This window comes from Apteryx rowi, unplaced genomic scaffold (assembly GCF_003343035.1).
Source record: "Apteryx rowi isolate R43461 unplaced genomic scaffold, aptRow1 scaffold_92, whole genome shotgun sequence".
NCBI classification, from domain to species: Eukaryota; Metazoa; Chordata; class Aves; order Apterygiformes; family Apterygidae; genus Apteryx; species Apteryx rowi.
This window is the reverse complement of record NW_020451227.1, coordinates 1,994,833-2,007,103: the sequence shown is the minus strand read 5'-3', so window position 1 is coordinate 2,007,103 and position 12,271 is coordinate 1,994,833.

Sequence of the window (12,271 nt, the reverse complement as noted above, 5' to 3'; positions counted from 1 at the left end):
TTCGGTAAAGGTAAATCCACTTAGACGGAAGTAAAAATGCAACTGTTTAAATAATATGTACCTACAGTGCATAATTTGTTCCCCTAGTTCTTACATATTTTGTAAGATGCTTAACCTCACATTTCAGAATGGTTTTCTGTATGAGACACGTATGTTTACCTGTGCGCATTGGATCAATGCCACTTCTACTAAGTTAACCTTAATTTAAGGTAAGGAAGATGAGGCTATGAAATGGGTTGCGCTCCCCCTCTCCCCCGCTTCCTAAAGACTAGAGGTTATTACTTTGTCCCAATAAATACTGGTTGTGAAATTCCTACTAACATGGGGAAAACTTAGACTAAAGAGGTGTTCTATGAGCTGAACTTCTGTACAGCAAGAGTGTTCAGCTGCCTTACAAGCTGGTTGTGAAAAATGATTTGCAACCACTGAATTGCTGTAACGGAAGCGCAGTTTCATTGTTGTAAAAAAGACAGACTTTAACCATTTCAAAAGCCAAAAATATCACAGTAAAGGAAAAAAAACCAAACAACCAAGCTCATTAACATTTAGTAATCCTCTACAATTGAAACCTTTTGTGACAACGAGGACAGTCCAGTAACAGCCTTGGATCAATAGAACCCGCTTCCTTTTGAACTCTTAATACTCCATTTTTATACCTAAAACTAACATGTTCCTCTTTGACAGGTTGGAGCTCATTTTAAATTTGGATCAAAATCTTTTCTCTAAATGACTTCAGATCTTGTTACTATGCATCTTCTTTTCATTGCTCAGCCATTTTTAATTTTGCAGCCCCTTGTTGCCCAAAACACATTTTGAATTTAATCAAATTCTTCACAAAAAAAAAAATTCACAGATGCAAAATATCTCTGAAGCTTTTTAGCCTGCAATCACAGAATGAAACCAGAAACATGCAGAATGAATTACACGACAGCCTGTAAACACTAGTGACCGTGACACAGAGTTCCTGGGGATCAGGAGGATTCCCGAGCTGCTCCACGAAGGCAGCTGGAGTTTATCCAAACTCTTCTGCATAGTCAAATATAAGAACTTTATCAGATACCCAGACATCAGTAAGCTTCAGAGAGAGCATTAAAAGCCTAACATGTACATTAAGTCCAAATGATTCATTGCTTTTGTTGAAAGTGTCTGCTTCCCACAACTGGGTGTAGCAGTGAGGTAATATCAGATGTGATGCTCTAGCATTTTTGTACATCCACCTATCTTAGATTTTGCCAACTGAAGAGGTTGTTCTTCTGAATTTTGCTGTTCAGAGTAAGCTAAGACAAATTATTAAGACAACAGCAACAAAGTCAAGGCATAGGTGTTTATGAATGTATAAAATAGGATTGTCAATACTCCCGCATTATATATTGTGATAATAACAGGTCAAGTACAACTGAAACAGCACAGTTAGAGCCAAGTTTGTTGCTGTGTTGAAAGAATGTCTATACACAGAAAGAAAATCACCTGCCTGCCCAATCCGCCTGAAAGCGCCTAAAGAGCAGGATTTTAGCAGGGAGTAGGAGGTGCTCTGTGGAAAGCCGTCTGTTTTAGTGTACTGAGCTACAAGGAACATTACTTTCAAACAGATCTGGGGAGCAGGATTTTTAGGGCTGGGTATGAAGCAGCCTCTGTGACCAAAGTGACCCCACTCCAAGGGTGCAGCTCTTTTATGCAGAGCTGCTAGACTCTATTTGGCAGTTTTCATTCCCGTACCTAGTGCACAACATCGCAAGTACTTCTTTCCGCAGGAGTAGATGAGATGCCAAGCTAGAATGGTTAAGGAAAAAYGTACTTGAACTATTCTGTCAGTCCTTATGGTTTCTCCTTATGAAGACTGAAACATCAGATGAAAATATGTCAAATTTAAACAAATGCAACATACATTCGTTATAAGGGTAAATTATCTTCCCAATTAAATTTAACAAGTGATGATCTGGATTCTTCATCACATTAAGTATTTGAATCCATTTAACCTTCTAAAAATTGTATTTTAGCTTAATTAGAAGTGATGAGCCTCACATAGGAATTGCTAGGTGAAATTTCTATGGCACATATAATGCAGGAAGTCTGACTAGCTGATCATAACAGTCCCTGCTGGACTTAAACTTAATGATCTCTAAACTTGTGTAGCGAGTGCTCACATAATACGTATTCCACCACGAGGTTTAAGATTTCAGTCTCCGGTGCATTCAGTAAACCTTTGTCAATGGCCTTTTACAGGCAAATCTTGCACTGTCGAACTGATGAAAGGGTGAATTCCTGGAGACCAGGAGAAACGGTATCTTGTAATATGGTGGCACCAGGTTCCACGCATGGAGAACAAYTGGGACAAAACGTAATTTCAAGTGTAAACATGCCCATCATACCGCATATTATGAAGTTATTCTCAGAATGGTTTTATACTCCATTTGCTCCTTGTTTCTTTCAATCCCTCTAAAAAGCTTATATCATCAGGAATTGCTATAAACTTATTCTAGTGATGAACCAAGACAGACCAAGATAGTCTTAATCAGTAATCCCCTCCCAAGCGGGGGACCGGAGTAGCATCCGCTAAAGTGGGCGAGATGATGGAGCAAGACAGGCTGCAGGATTCCCTTATCTGCAGGGAGGTGATTTAAGCCAGCAGGCAGAGGCTCACACAGCACTTTCTTTCAGAAATCACATATTGGTGTACTGTATTTACATTGCTGCATCTTGCCATGCATTCAGAGGCCATGGGAAACAAAGCGCTCACCCCCCCCCCGGCTCACCAGAGGAATCAGCCAAAATCCTTCCAAAGCCTCCCTGGAAGCGCAGCCCCTTTTCCTCTCCTCTCCCATCTTGGGTAGCAGTTTAAAAGTCACAATATGTGTCTTTATATTCTGATGATATCACTGTTTTTGGCTGCCTAACATCAGTACTTCTTTTCCTAGGAAGCTAAAAAGCCTTAGTCGCTGTGATGGTTTTGATCGCTTGCACTCCTGGTGAAAGTGCAACAAAGCAATGCTCAGTGTGCTTATTTGTTTAGGTTATATGTTCAAATACACTGCCCTTGAGTGTATAGGGGTAGCCTGTAGCGAGAATCACTGAATTATTATTGACATGTTTGGTGCAAGAATAATACATTGCTCCTGTAACCTGCTTCTTTCATCTCCACTAACAACATTAATTTCAGCTCTAAAAATCAGGTATCAAATATATTTTAAATACTAGTTTACTGCAAAATTACAATCTGACCTTATCGTAATAAGACTTGACAGTTTTGTTCTGAACACAACAGATTATCACAAAACTGCTGTTTGTGGTTCACACTGGCACATGCTTCAGCTGACCTGCRCTCAGACAAAACGCTACGGCTCAACAAATAATCTTCCGTAGCACGTTGCTAAAGCAAGTAAAAGCTCTGACATTCTTACTGACACTCTCCAAAAGAGTTAATGAGAAGACTTCCAGTGTACAGGAGAGGTGAGGGTTCGCTCTTTAGCATGAGGAGGCTCAAAAGACGAAAGCAATTATCTGCAAAGATACTAATTTATCCTGATAGCAGTTTTAATAACAGCAGAGTTTTTCTCTTAATGTCACTTCTGCTGCATTATATTCTTCTCATTGTACAAAAAAGGTTAATTGTTAAAGTTACACTTAGGAATAGAAAATAAGGTTAAAAATGATATCTAGCTTCTGATACTCTGTTTAACAACCAACGCAAGCTAGTAGAGTTTCATTAGGCAAGAGGGAAGAGAACCTGGGGAGCAATGCACAGGAAAGACTGAATATGCAAAAAAACCCCAACAAAAAACAAACAAAAAAACCCCTCTGAGTAAATGGGTCGAATCACACACAATTAACATTAAAAAGGATAACATCACAATAAGCTAAATATAGTGCTGACTTCTAAGCAATTAAAGGCAGAAATTGCTCTAAACCATTGTTTCCCATTTCTTTCAACACAATCCTGTCATCAATAATCTTCATTTCTCTCTTGGTTTGTTCAAGCCCTCGAAGAAATCCTATTGGGAAAATAAGAGGTATGAAAAATCAAATAGATTAGTTACATCAGGCTCAATTCTCTTCCTTTTGGCACTGCTAAAGAATTGAAGTTATTTATTGGAGTTCTACTAATGACAAGTGGTGCAAAGGAGGAAGAGATTCGCCCCTTTCTGATTCACCCTGGAAAGAAATCAATGACAGAGGGTTTTACTTGCTGCAACTTCTCTTTTTTTATTTCTCAGTTTCCATCGTGCCCATTATCTCCCGCCACTATTCATTCTCATTACTTTATAGCTTCCACTCTGAGCTACCTTCAGTATCTGTTTCTTCGTGTCAGTTCTCTTCCCGTGATGGCTTCTTTTCTTTCAATATTTGGGCCCTAATTTTTCTGTACAATTTTACTTGGCTGTAGGCTCCAAATTAAGACAGATTGTCCCTCTTGTCATTCAGATATGCTGCATAGCCCTACTCTCCCAGTCAGCTTTGCTGACGTTTCATTAATGCTGAACCATGTTTTCTTCCTTCTGTCTTTGCACTATATTTATCACCTTGCTGTTTTATGAAGCTCTTGGGGGTTAAAAAAAACCCAACAACCCAAAATAAAAAACAACCCCAAACTGCCTAACATCCCTGTAGTCTTTTCCTTCCGTTCCCTTTTCCCCTCCCACAGTCTCCTTTCACTTTAATCATTAAGATCATTTCAGACTCTTTATCTTGATGGCAAGCTTTAAGATATTCATGCCTGGTCAAAAACACAGAGGAAGGTATTCCTGTTTCTACACGTAGTAGTTGTCATTATTCATTCAGATTCGCCAAATTCTTTCATCAAAACAAGCCTCTTTCTTTATCATCTGCCAACCCTAGGAAACTAAGCCCCCTGGGAGCTCATCTATTCTGTGAACTGCTGTCTCAGATGTGCCTTTATTCTGTATTTTCACAAAAATAAAAAAGTTGCAGGAGCTTTATCAGTGAAAAATCATGAACCCTTGTGAGTGTTTTCAGACAAAGAGAGAGAGAAAAATATCACACTTGTTAAAGTGTTCAAGAAGCAACATATGGGCAGCCCTGTTTACAAGAGATTTTCTCCTTGCCTCTCAGCAAGCTTGCATACAACACCTTAAGTGAAAGTCCTTTTATTTGACTAGCTATAATCAGTATGACCCTCACTTTTGCCTCAAAAAAAGAGAGCCTGCAGAAGCTACACTTCTCTAGCTACACCCAGAAAATGGGCAGAACTAAAATCACGCACAAACCCCCAAACATACATTTAAAACATATCTTTCTTGGGAAGCAGAAATTTAATCTGAATTTCAAGGGTGGCAGGATAATTAGCTTAAGAAAACACATGCTTTCATTATTGAATTTAGCCACAGGATCTGTCAGCAGCATCACCTGAGTGATTTATATGCAGACAAGAGCAGAAAGAAGTTACAGGGAGCGTTACGGGCTCCAAGCTCAAGCAGATACGAGCTTCGTTCGGGTGAACGGCCCTGAGGCAGAGCGTGGCCAGAGCGGGGGCTCATTTCAGAAATGGAGAAGACATGGGAGGTGTAGCAAACTTACTGCCGTAACAGACTGGCGACCACCTTTCAGGGCAGATCATATACCCGCATATCTCCCAAGCTCCTCCCTCAGCTACCCCTTTAAATTCAAATAAAACACAGCCATAACAGKCCTCACGCGACCCACCAGCGCCCGGCTGGCTGTAGCAAGCGTGCAGCATCCCCTGGGAAACGCTCCCCCGACACCTCAAYGCTGCACTTTTACTTCTGGCATCACCCCTTTGAGCAGTGGCACAAAGCCACGCAGGGGTAAGAAGCAGTACTGGGGGAGAAGATGAGGAAGTGCTGTCACCAAAGCTATTTTAAGAGACAGCCAGGAAATCCTTACACCAGCATAAAGGTATTCCAGGTTACCCCTTCTCAGTTCATTTACCTGACAGCCAGGCTGGATTTAGGCTAGACTCCAGGGAGCATAATTACAACAGAAAAACTCTATGGTTCATCATCTAAACAACAACCAAAAACAAAAAGAAAACCCAAGAACAACAGAAAGAAACCTCAAGCTCTCCCTAGAGCTTAATGCAACGCTTTCCTATTTTTCTCAGTATCACTCTGCAAACATTGGAAACTACAGAGGGACTAATTCATGAAATAGCACAGCTAAGCTCAGAGGCAGAAAATTACAAAATAATTGTGTGAAAATACCTTTAGAAGACAACAGCCACTGGAAAAATCCAGAAGACCAGGCAGCTTGAATAGGCCCTTGCTGGTTCCCGGCTCCTGGAAGAGTCACTGAAGGAGCTCCCATGTTGGCAGCATGGAGGTTACTAGRGTGTGATTTGCAAGCTCCTACAGCTGAGGGACTTGGGCAAGCTTTCGACCTTAGCAGCAGCTGGTAACTCTTCAGATTAAACGAGAAGGCAGGGCTGACTTGCAGCCAGCAATCAGGGGTACCTGCAAAGAAAGGAGAAAATAAGGTAACTTGCTGGCATGTTTGCTTGGGAAGGGGAGAAGGAATTCCCCAGCATGGCAGGTCTGTGATCAGAAACAGCCTGGGGGTTGCATTCCCTTGGCCCACTAATCCATTGCTTCCTTGCAATTTAGCTGTTTTGTATGCGTATAGATAGAAAGATGTCATTTCCACATCAGGAGGACTGCCTCTGCTACTGGGAGAGCATATGTCTATCTTTGGTATGGTTGTAACTTGATCACTGCCAGCTTCCCCGCTTGTTGCATCTCCTGTGTTCCCCGTTAGCACTGAGGGCAATGAAAGCTGAAATGCAAATTTCTATGTGCTGCTCTCTGACCACTCACAGTGAGCAACTGGCCTTATTTGGTGGTGTCAGCAATAATTTTTTGCCATAGATGTTTGTGGCTGTTTTTGACTTTTCAAAACATTCATCAGAAGGCACCAGCTGCTCCCAAAGGGCTAACGAGACATCAGAGGGTGRAGATGACCATAATTTCACAGCTGAGATTTGCTGCTTCAGGAATTTAGAGTCTTCACCAGCCACAGCATCTTCAAAATAGCCTGATTCAGTGGTGTGAAAGATAGCAGACGCACTCTGCCCAGCGTGACACGAGAGCTTTGTTTGGAATTTATTAGTGTTTGACAGGGAAGATCCTTGAGGCATCCTCTTACTTATATTTTAGAGGAAAACATTTTCAGTGAGACAAAAAAGAATGTTTCTACAGCAACGACATGCAGTTAATAATGTCATTTGCGGAGGATAATGTACAACCATTAAAATGAGATGCAAAGTTTCAGAGCTGCAGCTATTGTCTGACCACCAAATTTAACTTTTTTCTTCCAACATGTACCTCTGTAATTACACATCCAATCTCTCCAGTGTGGATTATTTATAAGGTGAATTTTCTATGGGACACAGACAGTCAATTGCTAATTTAAGCATGGTGTCTCAGCTAGAGGACACTGATATTTTTGGCCCTCAGTACCAAATTACTGTGTAATTTTCTGTTTTGGAGAAATTTAACTCTAACAGGCTTACTGTCCTTCATTCATGCCATGGTTACATTTGGACCTTTGTAATTCTTAATGAGCCTAAAAAATAAAATGTATACCACAAATTTTGGATAGTGCTGAATAGTGCTAATTCAGCCTCTTAATACACCTTTGTGGTGTCATAAATATTTGAATATGTGTTTTATTAATGGATAAATTATAGTTCAGATTGCAAACAGAGTAAGAAGAACAGAGACTGGGATAAGAATACTAAAACCCAGTTTCTTGCTGTAATCAAAAAGTTGTTGCCATTAGGCAGAATCACATCTTGTTAGAAAATATTTATATTAAAGTATAACTTGTACTCTTCCTTTTTTGTGCTATTTTTTCCAGTGCTTTTTCCCCTTACATATTTTTTCTCTCTAATGTTTAAAAAGAAAAAAGGGGTAATTTTCTTATTGACCCCTACTCACTGCTGACTGCATTGCTGAGTGAGACTGTTTTTCTCTACTGTTTGCTGGTTCTTGAAATGTCTACCCATAGGTTTATTTCATAAATTAAATTTTAAATGAGCTGAAAATACTCAGATCTTTCTAACCCCTGCCAGTTTCTGCTGACTAAAAGAACCCAAAGTCTAGACCTGAGGCTGTTTATTCACCACCAAAGATCTGTTCTAAAAACTCTTTATTTGACTTAAGTTGACCAAGTGCTGAAATAATGCTCAGTCTCAAATTAACAGACGTGGTCTGCAGACAAGGTTTTACTCTGCTTGCAGAAATGAACGGTTCTTTGCTCGCAAAGAACTAATTATAAGAGCACCTGGCAGCAGCAGTGAAGATAGGGACCTGTCAGCATTTTCTCCAAACCCTCTTTTATAGGGGTTTATAGCTCAGTCATTTAAATTTGCTTCTGCCTAAAACTTACTATAAAATTCCTAGTGGCAGGCACTTTTTTTCAGGTATGATTTGAATGGCCACAATCGTTTATTGTAGGCACCTTTTAACAAATTTGGCCAAAGAAATAATGGTTTTGATCAAGTTTCAGAGGTGAGCTGCASTTGATTATTTTCCTTTTAGTATCTTTACAGAATAAGGGTTGATAATGAAATTTGTGAAAAGAATTGATTTTGTATGTGTACATTTGCCTACATATTCTTCTGAGCTTTTATGCATTTGAAGGGTTAGGAGGAATTTCTTGTTCAAAATGACAGGAGTATATTTAACAATTTATATTTATAAATATATATTTTTATGGAATAAAATCACATGAAACTCCCCCGCCAAACAAACCTACTCCACAACCTGGCTACATATTTTTTTTTAGCTCATCTGTGKTATGAAAAACTACACAGTAGATCTGACACTTGGCTGTAAAATGGGGCCATTCCAGTGAAAACCAAGCGACTTTTTCCTAACTGCAGAACTGGATCATGGCAGAATTACATATCCTCCCTCCCATATCTATCTATCTATCTATCTATCTATCTATTTGTTAAAAAATAAATGAAATTAATTCAGTTATCAGGACTACTATCTCTTCCAGACTGCTACACTATAATCAATTAAGGCTTCAAGCATGAAAAGAATTTATGTCATCCAACTTTGTTTAATCCTGCTGACCTCTCTGTAATGAGAAAGGATTTTTAACACTAGAGAAATGTTCTATAAAGGGCAGATAAGGAAACGTTCCTGGCTGGGTTGTTCCACATGATATACCTTGCTATTTTTGTTCATGTAATTCCTGGTTGTCTTAAAAATACACAGTTAGTATTTTATGGAATTCTAGTTCAATGTACTTATTTAGTTGTTTACCAGAGCTTTTCTAATGCCTACTGAAAAACAAAACAAAGCAGACAATTATTCAAAAAAAAAAAAAAAAAAAAAGAGAGAGAGAAATAACATGGTAAAGGTTAAGACTTATGAATTTCCTTATATAGTTAGCCTTTGTCTAAGCCAAAAATATATCAATATATCAAAAATATATCAATATATCTTTGTCAGGTATGTACTTTGTCTAGTATATATCTGACAGTTGCTATCAGTGTAACTCCTGCATCCAGCAACATGTAAACTGAATGGCAACTACAGAGCTAATAAGTAAAATGCTAAAGCAACAAGAGGCAAAAATCTCCCATGGAAAATACCTCCACACTTCCAAACTATGAAAAACAAAACTCAGGACGTGATGAAAAAGCTGATTTATTTTACATATAAGTATTTGCTTTAATTTTTATCTTTTTCCCCAGACATATATGTTTTTGGCAGTGTAAGTGAAATTCCTTGTCTAATATTTATTTACGGCGTTCTTACCAAACAGTGTGTTTGTGAATTTTCTTATGAAAAGGGGATTAATGTGCAAAGAGATATAAACATGCAAATTGCCCTATAACCTCCAAAAATTTTCACTAGACACATTTCAGTGACACTTAATTGCCTCAGTTTCTGGTATTTAAAGAATTAAACAGAGATGTGGAAGTAGCGCTTCCCCAGCTGAAAGGAGTTGTTAGGAATGAAGGAGACAAATCAGTGTACTTAGGGGGCCGCCGAGGGCTGCCCCGGCCCCTCGTCCCACGCTGGCGCTAAGGCACTCCTAGAGCTTAGCACAGAGCAGGCAGAGCGGTGGCTAACGTCCAAGAAAACTGAATACATCTATATTAACTTGATGTTTTTCATTAAAGAACATATGTTAATCTGATTGCAGAAGTAGGAAACAATTTTAAAATAATTCCAGTGCAGAAGAGGTTAGCTATGAAAATGAAAGCAATGGGAGCATTACTGTTTTCAGAGTGCAGTTAAATGAATTAACCGCTTATATATGAATTGTAAAAATGTGAAAATTGATACTGGGTTCTAGTGCTGCCAGATGATCAACAAGAAACTGTCTCCATCCTGAAAAACATAAATTTCATGGGATGTTACTTGAGTTACACTTGTTACTACCARTTTGATGTCTTAGGAAATACTCTTCTAAAGTGCAAAAGTCCCTACATGAGGAAAAAGGTGAGCATTTCCAGAGGGTGGGCTTATTCTGTGGTTTAGAAAGTCATATTTCTAGCTGTTAGGCTCCTGCTTGCTGATGTTAGGCTGAGCCACTTCAGCAGCCACATGGGAATCCCCAACCGGCCACAGCAGTAGATCAGATGCCTTAACTCAAATTCCTGCACGAGCAGTTCAGGCCAGCCTGGCTGACTTTGCACGGGAGCGGATTAAGAGTACTAATATGATCCATTTATAATGGGCTGCATGGACAGCAGCCTCTGAAAGAGGATGGTAAGGACCAGATAGGGGATGAAGAAAGAGAGTGCTCATGCATTGAACATCTATGACTGTTTCCAAGGTGATATTACTCAGGCTCCTTGTAAGACCTTTTGGTAACCCGATAAGTAACTCAGTATTCCCCTGACAGCTAACTCAGTATTCCCATTATATGCTTTTTAATCATAAATTTGCTAGGACAGAGGTTAGAGCATTGGAAGATACGTCAAAGTCTTAGGCTAAATTGTGACAGAAGAATCACTGGAGTCCTATGCTATGGCTGTGTGTGCATGATGAAATTTTTTCTTGCTTCTGCCCTGAGGCAGAGTCAATCATTTCTCACTAGGAGGATTTTTCTGCTAACCCTGTGGATAAGATTTATTGGATTTGGACCAGTGGTTGTTAAGCCCCTGGTCAAGAATCCATCTATCGCACTCCCACAGCATGCATGCTAGGCAGCCTTGCTCTCCTCTTTCATATCCCTTCTCGGGGCTCTCTCCTTGCCATTGACATCTCTTATTGCCCAGCAAAACTCTGCCCCCAGCATCTTTTTCTTTGTTCTTGAGCAATATAGTTTTTTAATTTAAAATGATATTTCAAACAATACTCTTTTCTCGAATTAAGAAGTACTGACATCTGTGTACTCGGTACATGTTGTTAGTTCTGTCCCATGCAAAAGCATGAACGACTAGAAAAGCTGGAGCATGAGAAGGCATTCATGTTTTTGCGTGGGTGCATGACTATAACAACATATACTTATGTTTGCAGGGGATCATCTAACTTTGAAATTAATATTCCTTAACCTTTTATGCATGCACCCAGTAGAAAAATGGTAGAAAATCCTGTTTTATAGGGTAATGAATACTAACAAATGCACTACACATTGAAGAGAATTAGAAGAGCAGGCAGGAGGCTGGCGGTGGGGTCACAGGTGTTTCAAGCAGGGGTTTTGGCCAATGCTGGTGAGTAAGTGTACAAACGGTGCCTGCCAAACTCACCTGCCTCTGGATACACCGCTGTGGTACGTGCTTAGAAGGTTTTCCTTGCATTTAAGCAGCATCACAGCCCAGTCCTTTGCTTTCAAAGATCTGAGTACTTTCTTTGGAAGTCTAAAAGTCAATGAACTGTCTTGTACTTATCAGTCCAAGAGAGATGTACAAAAGCACGGACTCTCTGCCCCTTGGCTCTGTTCTTTTTGAATCACATGTGCAACATTTAGACTGTGTTTTCATTTTTAAATACCACTGTTTACTAAATGCTATTTGCTACTATTTACTAAATACTGCTACCACTTGTTTTTTTCCAGCAAGTTTCATAAACAGGTAGTTCCTAACTGAGGAGCTCTAACCCGCTCCCTGGAGGTCATTCTCTTCTCCTGACTACGCAGGAATTAAACCTGGGCTCCTAATTCAGACATCTGAATTTGGGGAGTTTAATTAGGAAGAAAGGGAAATCTGTGGTGCATCTCCACTAATTTGCCTTGCTCAGAAAGCAGTCAGGCCCTTCAAGCACTAACACATGATAATTAGTAGCTAGACCTAGCTCACATGCCAAATTATGTTCCCAAATCATTTCCTAAACCA